We start from the raw sequence: 12,509 nt of genomic DNA, 5'->3' as shown, positions 1-12,509 counted from the left end.
ATTTTTACCAGCGTTCACAAGGGGATGCAACTGAGGGCCCCTATATCAGTTTTAAAAAGTATTTTCACAATAATACAATTCATATCATAATTAGTGTTCGATATTGGCTCATAATCTTTAGTAGATCTAATTCACTGACCTAAAATAGATCCAGGACATCTTTAGGCAAAACTGCAACCAGTGCCACTCGGAGATAAATACTTGAGTGCTGAACAGTTTAGGGAAAGTTTTCCAGATTCCTTGTATTTCTTGCAAGATAACGAAATGGTAAATGGCGTATACTTAAATAGCGCTTTACTACCTTCTTAGAAGTTCCGTTACAGTCACAATCCCATGCACTTATGCACACACGCTGCCCAACATTTGCACCAACCTTTAACCACTAGGACCAATGCGGGGTTTAGTGTGACTGTAAGCTTAATATCCCATTTGTACAAACAAACAAATGAACAAGGATTCATGGAAAATCCATTCATATTTTATTTCAGACCACTGTTGATTTTCAAAATAATACAGACAGAACTTTATTAGAACATTCTATCACACTGTATTGTACTTTACTGATCTTTTGATCATTTTTTGCTGCCATCACGTGTGTGTTGTCCGCTGTGAAGCACTTAGTCATTTTCACGTTATAGTAAAACAAATCCACCGCACCTCCATCCAAATGTTGTTTTCCAATATCATAACCAATTTATTTAATTTTAAAATGATTTTACAATGGTATAGGTCGATTTGATTAACAGCTTCCCGCAGACAGATTGATCTGGTTGGATCCTAGGGATATAAAATAGATTCATCGATTAAGTTGATTAATTGTTACACCCCCAAGTCCAGATGAGGGTTTTCTTTCAATTATTTTTAATCACGCTGGTTTTTTTGTAATCCCACCCATTTTTACCGCAGAGGACACACTCAGATGCGACTGAGGGCCCACCCTGTCAGTTTGAAAAAGCACAGACACCCCAGATAGGAAGTCGTTGACATTTAAGGTGAGGGACTCCACACACTTTTGACAAAGAGAAAAGCAGAACACACACACAAGCACAGTTTTTTTCCTAACTATATCTCCACGATCATCTATCTTTGTGCAGTTCCTGAAGTGGAACAGAGAAGGAAAGGAAGGGCATGGAGGAAAACAATGACAGCTCAGGGTCAGCCCAGCACCTCAGCTCCGTCTGTAACAATCTGGTACAAGACAAGCAGAAACCGAGATAGGGGAGGCACTTGTGGCAGGAACACAAAGATAAGGGAGTCCTTTCTTGCAGCCATCTTCATTAATTTTCAAATGTTGTGTCAGTGTTTAGCCCTGAATGCTAGTTTTCTTGTGGGTTCATTGCAAATCAAATCTGCCTTTTCTCTCTTCTTCAAAGCAGGATGTTATAAAATATGCATGTCAAAAATATTAGCTTTAGCAGCTGACATCAGTAACAACTTACAGCCGTAAACAGTCTGCAGCCCCACTTTTTCCTTCAAATCAACTGAACGTTTTTCAGCATGACTTGGAGAGAAAAAGAATACAACTACTGATGGATCATCTTCAATATTTGCTTTTAAAAGCACCTATTAACTTCACTGAAAACCAACATCTTCCCCTGTATATGTTCACCATGCTGTGCACACACAGCCTTTTCCAGCGCTCATACATTCACACAGAAATGTTCCAAGGTGAACATGACATGCAGTCTAAGATTACATTGATGCAAATGAGAAATTGATTGAAACGTTTACCTGACAACAGCACATCTGTTAAACATACAACTGTTTTTACAATATTTCTAATCTGTTCCCTTGCAAGTTAACCTTGGTTAGGTGAGCTTCCACAGGTTCAAAAAGTAAATAAACTTTGCAAGGAAGCAAACTCAGATCAGGAATAGACAGTTGTGCTTCATAAATATAGTTGGTCAGACATCAGCGTTATTTTCAGGATTTACAAAAAAACTATATTTACACTCCAACTCTGATATTTACATATGCCTGGCAAAATTTGACTCGAAATGACACAGTCATCTTCCAGAAGGTAATAAGATGATGTACATCAGTCTGAAAGTTTGTTTGTTTGTTTGTTTTAAAATTTATTTACAAAAAGAATAAAAAGCTATATATTTTCATGGGTATGATTAATTTTGGGCTTTACTGTAATTCTGTGCAGGAACTAAGTGTGAAGCAGTGTAACAGGCATGCAACACCCACAAGTACAATAGTAGAGCCAACAGAGAATTCTTTAACAGCAGAGAATTATGCAAATTATGGTTTGTAGTTGAGACTAAAGATGATGCAAAGACTCTTGAAGGTGATCTGTGGAAGTTTGGAGACAACTTTTATCAGGTTGCTGCCTTTGAATTCACCACTGGGCAATTTTTTGTAATCATAAACATTTATAAACATTTTATTTGCTGACTCAGGACTTATAAAATCTTTTTTTTTTAAATTAACTGGGCTGAGCTTGTAAAAGTTTAAGAAGTACTCTGCAGGAGAGGGTCCTCTTTTTTTCTTTGCCCGTCTGTGCTGACTGGCCTGTTATGAGTTCCAGTGAAGCGGCATCTTCCTAGCCTTGTGAAAACAAAACTCTACCCCGATGAGAAGGGGCCTCGTCCAAAGTCAACATGCTAGCAGTGTTGCTGGGCCCTGAAAATTAAGAAGCAATTATGACATGAGGGGAGAAAGCAAAGCTACAGTGGCTGGGCTATTACTACAAAGGTAAATATGCAAGTTATAATAAAGCATGTGTGGTGATTAATTATTATAGATTTCGTGGCATCCTGATGTTTTTGTATCTAAATTAAAAAAAAATATCTTAAAAAATAGTATTTCTTCTTAGAGAAACTACACCGATGTATTTAAGGTACAGAAAGATGCTGAGAGATTAGTAATAGTGGACAGATTATTAACTATGTAATGTATTAAAAAAAAAAACAACGTCCATCAAATTTAAAAAGTACCGGTAAATGAAGTATTGTAGTTATTCTTCCCAGAAGTAGTTCTTGGCATAAGAAACGTAGGCGGCCGTCTTTTGTAGCTGCAGACAGTGGGGGGGCAGAACTGACTATTGCTCCTTTTCTTTTTTTTTGTAACACGTTATTCTAATAATGATTATAATAAGTGAAACACACTGTTCCCTAATGTACCTTAAATAACACATATAAATTAATGTAAAAAGTGATGAAACATTTTGGAAGACAAACTAAAACAGCATTTATTTCCACTGATGTTAGCTTCTTGTGTATTTTTTAAGATTTCTTTATTGTAATTCCCTTCTTTCCTAGGCCAAAGTTTCTAAACAGGAACATATTCTTAGTATTTTTAGTCAAATTAAAAAATATATTGTTGTAACTGAAGCATGAAAAAACAAGGAAAAAATACTGTTTATTCAACAATCACTGTTTAAATAATCTCTCCAAGAAAGTGGATCTGCAGATAAAATTAATGATCTGATGTATTTTTTATGTGTTCATGTTGAAGTGCCATATTGACTGCTACACAGAAAAAAGCAGTTTGTCAACATAAAATGGTGTTTATTTACATTGCATTGCACTAAAAAGGGCAGACATGGAGAGCAAAGTAACCGTTCATCCTTGTCAGGTTAGCAGAAACTCCTCTTTCCTCCTCCTGTCCCTTTAGGTCTAGCCTCCACTTAAAAACCCAATTTATGGTATACATTTGTTGGTTTAAAAAGTCTCCTTCTTCTCTTTAAGATATTGCCTAGAGTATCTTAACGCACAGAGGTGTCCCCTGGCGTCTATTTCTACCAGTCTGGACCTCCTCTTTTTTCCTCACCATGCCTCCAATGTTCCCTGTTGCCTTGGCAACCTTATGGCCAGTCAGGCCTTCTTCTATTTTCCCTCTTTCTGTCTGTTCTAGCACACACAGCAACTTCTGTTCTTGCCCCCAAGCAGCTGAGGGGATTCACTTAGGTGGTGCACAGAAAAAGGTACACGCCTGTCCTTGTTTATTCTCTTCCTAATGATTCTCCCGTGTAGGGGCCTACAGAGAGCAGTTCCCTTTTCAACTGTTGCTGACACCTGACATCTGAAAATCCAACTTTCCTTTTACTTTTGCAACATTTCTTTATCAAAGAAGGAATATTGCAGAAAGTGCTCATAGGTCCAAAAATGTTTTAATTTTTAAAGAAACCTTGTGAAACAAGATAAAGCAAAAATCCCCTGTAATCATATAAATCATTGTCGGCTCTGACAGGTCGGCAGATTCTCAAACTCAGATTTTAATCAATGTTCATGTAAGAGCCAAGTTTTTTTTTAATGAAGCTTTGAAGTTCCTTTTTTGGATTAGGATTAGTCAGCCTCACATTAAGAAGTAGAAACTGGAAAAAAGGGATTCTGACACCAAAGGTGTGGAAAAAAGGCAATGCTCCACAAAGTGAATCATGACAGTCTTTTTCTCATAGTTTATTATTATCGGGCTTCTTTACATGCAATTTGCAAATTGAGTTTGCCAACAAAATGTGTCAGCACTGCAGTAAAGGGAAGGTACACACTAAGGTTTAGGCCAGTTTTTGAGCCATGAAGTCATAAAATAATACAACTGTGCTTTAGGAAACTTTTTTATGGAGCTTAAACTTAAAAAAAGCACTATCCCCATGTTCCCTTTTGACTATATTGTTACAGCAGGTAAACATTTTATCAGGAGGAGAAACTGTTGTTCGAAACTTCTAGCTAAGGAATAAACTTTTACCTTTTTATCTCTCTCCTCTCACATTCAGCTCTTTGATGAAGACCAAATTTGATCCCAATAAGAAAACTATTGACAAAGACCAGTTTCTCACATCCTTCAGGCTTCAGTGAATCTTTTTATAGGATTATAAAAAAACTGCACAGAAGCCCATCAATGAAAAGCCAATGCAATCGCAAGTTTGCGCACATTTTGGGCTTCCATGCTCAAAACTCTCACGTTCCCACATGGCTACGCCCATTTTTAAGACCGTTTTTGGGCTCTACATACAAAATGCGCAGCCACTAAATGCGAGTTAAAAGTTAAAACCGGTTGAACTTCAACCACTCCGGGATTGGGATTTCAATTTATGGAAGTGTTCACCGTTTTAAAAAATCGGAATGGAGCTGTGAAAGAAAAAGTCTGGAGCAAGATTTGCACCGCTTTGACATTTTGCACTAAGCCTCTTCCAGCTGTAGGTGGCAGATATGCGCTGGTGTCAGATAGCAACAGTCCAGTGTAAACACCATATGCACATGCCTGGTGTGAACGTAGCATTATAGGTAAATTTGCTTCCACCCACAGCCACCAGCTGATTTCTTGGTGTGGCAGGCAGAGGGCCACTTGATTGAGATCATCTGGCACACCAGCTGCTTCATTAGCAGAGGGCTGATAAAAGCCTGTCAGTAGAGCTTCAGGCAGAGACCTGCTGCTTCCAGGTGGAAGGTGCAGCAGCAGCCTTTGGCTGTGTGTAGGGCCCTAACCATAGCCGGGTAGGTTTGTGCTTTGTTCACCTCCAAGTTGCTGCCGCACCATTCTTATTGTTATCACTGTGTAGATCGCAGGCAGTGTTTGGCCGCTCATGCAACTCCTGTGCAGAGTCCTCTTGAGCTGCGGGAGCAGGTATGTGTGTGTGTGTGTTATGTTATACTTGGTTATTTGTGTTAATTTACACTTATTTTGTAGGTGCCGCTGTTTTGGTTTCCATTGTTTGTTTCATCCCTGCTCTGCCCAACCTGGTGCACTGTGGTCCAAGAGCGGTGCCACGGCCGGCATTTTTGGGGATCGTGTGTGCTCCATACAGAGTGTCAGTGACTGCTGTCCATCCACGCACTGGCGAGCGGTGTGACACAGCAGGATTAACAGCTATTGGAGCGAGTCCCCCCTTCTGGCCTTCCATCGCCCCAGGCACCACCAGGCCCAGTGTCCCACCACCTAGGACTGGCGTCGGCTACGGCCACTGGATGCAAGGGGTGTGGCATTGAGCCGGGTGCACTGCAACAGAGCGCACAGCTGGGTGCAGCTGACTTGTGGGCTGGTTTTGTGACTCTTTTGGGTATCTTTTAGAATAGGAATTTTAACAATTTCAAATAAAGGTTGTCTTTTTCTTTAAAAGCACAGTCTCGGTTTCCTGTGTCGGAGAGTCCTGCGCTTTTGGTTTTAGATTTCTGCTGGCGGCATTCACCGGGGAAACCATAATGCCACATTGGCACGGTGCTCTACAGAACAGCGCCTGTTGCTTGTGAAGTCTATGATTGGTGAATCACCTCTCCAGGAATAATTCCAAGATGAGAAAAGTGAGGTTGATAAATGGAGGCCAGTTTCTGATGGTTCCAGCTTCATGTTCAAACCCACCTTAGCATCAGCTTCACAAAAAGAGAACAGAGCCTTTCTCATGTTCAGGTTCCCAGAATTTAATGAAGTGTCAGGAGAATGGTTATCACTTTGTATCCTCCACTGAGGCTCATCAGCTTTAATTGCCTGGTTTTGTCTTGAAGGAGCGTTTGCTCTGCGAGTCTGTCCGACCTTCCCTTGTGCGAACAAACCGTTCTGCTCCTAACAAGATCTCTCAGCCCCCTGGACTCTGCTCAAGAGTCTTTAGAGTTTGTGGAAACAAAGAAAGGCAGGTGCAACCTGAAGTTGATCACACACACTCAGCCTTTCGAGACATACACAAGCCTCATCAATGGAGGGGTCATTGTAGCACGTTACTGGAGGATTTAGACTTGAGAGGGAGACACATTCTTCATAAATAGCATGTTTTTGCTTTCAAACTAGTCCATTTTAAAATGAGAGATGGTGTGCAACAGAAAGGGAAAAAAGTAAGACACAGAATGTCTCTTTGCTCTGAAGCACCACTCAAACCTGTTCAAAGAACCAGCAATGGAAAAAAGAGACAAATGATGAGTTTTCAGATAGGCAGCCTTTACTCTGATTCCAAACAGCAAGTAAAGCCACAAATCAACCAACTAACGAAGTAAAACTATTATTCAGTCACACATGCAAACAGGACTGAGAAGGAAGCTTTGTTAGAAAAAGACGATGTGTCCCTTTCTGGGTATTTTAATCTTCTTATGCGAGCAGGACTTAACTTTTGTCCTAGTGCAGCAAAGTTTCATGGCTAAATGTAAAAGTGTGTGTATTCAGGCAGATGTAAAAACTCTTTAATGCTGATAAAGTCTGCATTAAGTAAGCAGGTGCTTATATTGTACTTTTCATGACACATGCAGAAGATAAAATCCCCAAAGCCCAATTGAGTGACTCAGCTGGTAAAGTCAGCACTCGAAGCAGCTGGAAGGACTCAGCCAGCTCAGCAGCCAGTTGGTCACCTTGGTAAAAGGTCAACAAAAGATTTTTCTTTTTTTACCATTACTTATTAGTGGCAATCAAACAAACGCTGTCACAGACCAGCAGCCAGCGGAAAAACTAGCTAGCTAACCAATAAATCCACTCAGCTGCTTGTCATCCGTAAGACTGATGGTGTGGAAGGGACATAAAGGAATTGGGGGTGAAAGCCAATGAAAGCTCCTCCTTTGGTGCTCACAAATAAAATAGTAGATGTGAAGCACTGAACACGGGTCATGGGGGAGATGGACTGAGGAAGTCAATCAAAGAGTTCATTGGTTCTGATTTTTCTGTAAAACCTAAAATTCCCCTTAATAGACTTCCTGTTCCTTGTTCTTCTCTTAAGACCATGGATGAGTGGGGAAATACACAGTATATCTTCCGCTCATCTGTAAACGTTCCATGAAAGCTACATTGTTCCAGCTCTGCGTATAATCTGTCAGACTCATGTGCAAATGGCAAATGACGGTTAAAAGTAGAGTCTATTGAAGTTCTTCGAAGCTGTCAAACATCGGCACATGGCCGTTCACAGCAGCGTCGGGGAAGACCCGTCAATTACCGTCTTATTGTTAGGAATGTGACATCAAGTTGAGCTTGAGGCGGATGTCCCTGACGCTCCCCAATGGCCTTTTGAATAAAGGCTGGTCCAGAAATGAAACACACATATGCTGCCTCTGGAGCCTCAAACAGCAGCATGGAAGTGGAGGGGGGTGCTCTTTCAGATGTGGCAGGGGGCTTATTAATGCGATGGATGGGGTCCTGTGATGTTGCCCATCTGACCTGCCTTCCAGCTAAATTAGAACAGATCTTGGCTGCACTTTCTTCTTTTGACTGGATGTGCATTTTTAAACAATCTTCATGTGATCGACAGAGGACTCTGTGACACAGTTTCATATCTGAGTTTGGAATAAGAATTGGGGGTTTATAGTGCAAAAAAGGGTTGAAAAATAATGAAGAATCCTGACCTGGCTTGAAAGTTTATATAGTTGCATCTTCATAAAAGAAAAATACTGATTGTTTGCATCAGATTTACACACAAGTGATGTTTTTCTTCTAATTTATAATCACCAACATTATCTTAAAAAATTGCAAGGAGGTTGGAAGTTATCGAAATGTAATTTGTGGTTTGAAGAGTAACAAACATTCAGCTGGTTTGGTAAAAAGCTGTAATGATGTCTCTATAACAATCCCAGATACACAACTAAGGACAATGTCATAAAGTCTCTGTTTCTATGTAATAAAAAAAAGTTTTTAAATGTGTGAATCCCAGATTAACTGATTTTTTTAAAATTAAAATTAGGATTTATTTTCCCCCTCCAAATACAAAGAAAGGTCTTGACTTAAAAAACCCACTCCGATCATCTTTTAAAAGTGCTCTTTTAATTTTAATCATACCATTTTTTGAAAAAAATCAAAATACCTGTGTCGTTTTCTAAGACATAGTTTCTGCAGGACAGCTGTAGTTTATAAGAAATTTGCCTTTGAGTTGTGGTGCAGACTTACTCTGCACCCACATCCCATCATCCTGACATCCATCTGTTTACACGCTCTCTCGATAGCCTGCAGCCACTCACAATCCCAACCTAACATTACCAGTGCAACAAAAATGGGGATCAATATCAGAGCAACCCAGCCGTACAGTTTTGAGGCATACGGCATCTCGGATTAGGAAATAGAAAATATACTGTACATGAATCTATTTGTCTGCAAATAGATGCATCCGAAAGGACCGGTCGTTCTAGGTTCTACGTCACACTTACAAGCTTTTCCAAACAATGTTTTACTGTCTGGTCCTGATTCACGACGATTTGAACAAAGAAATTCTAAGAAATGCAATTTAAAACTGTTTTTTCTTTATTTCCTCCATCATACCCATTGTATCCTTTATCAGTATATAAATGTTGAAGACACCAAAACAACAATTTTCATTGGAGTGGGTTTTTAAGCAAGAGAACAATGCAGTTATCATGGAAACAAATCTTATATTTCTGACAAACTTAAATCTGTCATTGTACTGTTTGACTGGCATGTCAGATCAGCAGCCAGCTGAGAAAAATAATCACTCCAGCCAGTCCTGGATTTGCCCCCAGGTCTCTTCCCAGTGGGAAAAGCTTCCACTGTGACCAGATGCCTAAACCACATCAACTGCCTCGTTTGATGCAAAGGGATGCTCAAAGCCTGCATAGCTGACCACTTCGTCTTATCCTTTAGGTGGTGCAAAAAGCAAGTTTCAAAGAAAATAATTTTTGGATCATTATTGGGACCCACCCGGAGCTCCATGGTGAGTAGCTTTGAAAAAAAAACAGTGCAGGCAGCATTAATCAATGTTTTACCTAAACTAACCCTTCTGTTTGAGGCAGTGCACCACTGAAGACAATGGCTTTAGAGTTGGAGGAGATATTCCCATCTAGAATACTTTTTTTCACCTGCAGGACTGCTGGAAGGCCACCATAATAACTCCATAATCTGGTCAAAATGCAGCTCTTAAAACAAGTTTTCATCACCCTGATTGCCTTAAATGGTTAGCCCTTGAGTTTTGTTTGTCAGTTCATCTACAGTTCTTTCCTTCTCTCATGGCTGCTTGTGAGGTTTACTCACTTTTAAGTGAGAGGGATTTAAAATTACACATTCAAACTGGCTAAAAGAGAACAAAAGAGATTTCTGCCAAAACACCCCTGACCTTCCTCTGAGTCACATGTGTTAAAAAATCCACCCTATGAAGTTAAAGGTCATACAAGAAATCTCACAGCCATTTCAATTACACGAATTGTGAAAGAGTCATGAAATAATTTGTTTTCTTTCTGTTTTTGGCACTTAGAGCCAGGCACAGACGTCGTAGTACATTTCCTCCCAGCTGGGCCCAGAGGATTGTGTCATTTTTCAGGGAAACCATTCATTTATGATCAGCCCTTCAGTGCAGTAATGCAGCTTCCACAGCTCTGTGAATGTTTGTTTGTCTGGTTCCAGTCAAGAACGTCTGATCAGACTGCTAGTTTCAAGATGTTGCAAAGGAAATTCTTTCATAATTGTGATCATTTTCAGGTCTTTGAAGCTCTGATTTGGTTCAAACAGAACTAGAGGGCTTTGCTTGGGGAGCTGAAATAAACAGCCTGATTATTGCTGTTCTGTTTCATGTCAGCCTGCGCAGAAATCATGAATAACTGTATGCATCAGGTGTCAGACACACAAATCACTTGAATTTTTCCTTCTGAAATGCTGATACCTAGTTGTGGTGAATTATTATATTTGGCAGCATACTGTCATGTCACTTCTACAACATACAATAACAATCTCTTGCAACAATCAGGCAAGTTAAACAGTGTTTTTCTGTGTAATTTAAATTATCCAGAATTATACAAAGAGGTGGAGAGGGTGTCTTATTTATTAAGACCCCTCCAAAAAAGATTAAATTTAAAAATAGCATACAATTGTAAAAAAAATAAAATTCCATGTAAAGCTATTGTAACTGAAGAAATGCATAATTATCCTCATTGAATCATGATCTGGGAACAGTAAAGAACATAATTAGACTACAAATTGTGTGAAATGGTTAGCAAAGGAGTTAATGATGAGAAATAAACAATGTTTTCTGGGATATTTTGGTTTTTGACATTTAAATAAATGTGTGCTGGGTCAAATCGACCCAGGAAGATAGTCGCTGTTTCTGAAAAACAAACATGGCAGGAGAATTGGTTTGAAAAGGCTACAAAAAGAGCTAACAATTCGAGTCCATAATTGCAATAAATTTACTGCCAACATGTGTGAAGATGAAACCATTGACTCAATTCTGTCTCCATTTTCAGTCGTCACCCAGCGATAAAGATGTCGCCATGTTGTAGCCAGACAACGTCAGTAAGCAGTGATTTGTTCAAGTTGGTCTGAGTCAAATTTCAATGGAAACCACTCTCATTAGTCAGGTGTGAGTTTGTTGGAAGTCCAAACCCCTACCACTTGAAAGCCATCTCAGGAGAATCTATCACCTACCACATACTTTCATTGAGGCACCTGATTGTTAGTTTATAACTTAAATAAATAGCTATAACTACATAGCTAAAAAAATTAGAATTAGCAAGCAGGTAGCAGAGCAAGAATGGTTATTCTGACAAATATAATGACTAAATAATCGTTTATTTCTCCGTAGTCTGTGTGATTTTGGCTTTCTGGAGCCAGTGAGTACTTCCTGTTTAAAAAACACAAGGGGGAAGATAAACCCAGTCCAGTTTTCATATACAGTCAATGTTTAAAACATATAAGGGACACTGTGAAGCCAAAGACTAACAAGACAAATGCTAGGCCAAAAACGAGCCCCAAAGCTGGTCAAATTTGGATGCAAGTTAATGATGACAGTGATAGACGAGGGCAGAACTCTCTGAACAGGTCCAACCCATATCATTTGCTTCGATCACTTCAATGCAGCCTTTGCTCCCTCTTCAGAGTGACTGTGTTTCACTGGCTATTAGGTAAAAAAAAAATCCCATTCATTATTTGGTCTTGTCACTGTGGCGCCATCAGAGGTTTTCACACAGCGGCAATAGAGGAGAAAGGTGCTGTTTGGTGGAAGACAGAAGACGTAATCGTTTGATGCTGCAGAGATACCTGACACGTGTGACAAGACTGTGATGAAACACTGTATGAGACAATGTCACTGTCAGCCTGCGACTTTATTTTCACTTCATGTCTTTTCATGTGTGAACAACAGCAGGGCAGCTTTTCAAGTAATAAATCACAGTTTATAGGGTGGAGAGTATTTCATTTGGCTTTGATATTCAATTAAAATAAACACCAGTTCTGTGTGGGACTCCAGTGGTGGAGTGTCTGCCCTTAGACTGAGAGATAGTTGGTTCAAATCAAAATGTTTGGGTATTTCAAAGACTCAAAATATTGGCTGTTTGACAGGCATTAAGGGTTGAATTGGGGGTTAAATCAAAGCTTCAGCTAACTTCAGCTTCAGACTTCAGCTAACTGCTCCACCAGGGTATGGGTCAGGAGAACTAAATCCACATTCCTGGGTGGATGATGGGACTTCAAACATCTAAATAGGAATACATTTATAAGAATTCTGGGTAATTGTGTCTGCTGAGTCACATGATCAGAAAGAGAAAGACATTGGAGAGACGGCACAAAAAAGTTTCAATTAAGCACACAACCACAAAATAAGACTAAATTGTAATTACATTTCTTATACATTTTGAGTTTCCAGTAGATGTGACTGTAGA

The 12,509-nt window shown here is 39.6% G+C and overlaps 1 long non-coding RNA gene across 1 annotated transcript; it reads left to right on the top strand.

The window, feature by feature from the left end:
- The first annotated feature begins 5,290 nt into the window (after positions 1–5,290).
- Positions 5,291–6,144, top strand: LOC105357635. The gene is made up of 3 exons (XR_911512.3): positions 5,291–5,441; positions 5,507–5,571; positions 5,635–6,144. It is a non-coding gene; the product is annotated as an uncharacterized LOC105357635 (long non-coding RNA).
- Positions 6,145–12,509: the final 6,365 nt, after the last annotated feature.

The sequence above is a fragment of the Oryzias latipes genome, chromosome 3 (assembly GCF_002234675.1).
Source record: "Oryzias latipes chromosome 3, ASM223467v1".
Classification (NCBI taxonomy): Eukaryota; Metazoa; Chordata; class Actinopteri; order Beloniformes; family Adrianichthyidae; genus Oryzias; species Oryzias latipes.
Note: the sequence above shows the minus strand (reverse complement) of the source record. Positions and strands in the feature narration are given on the sequence as shown.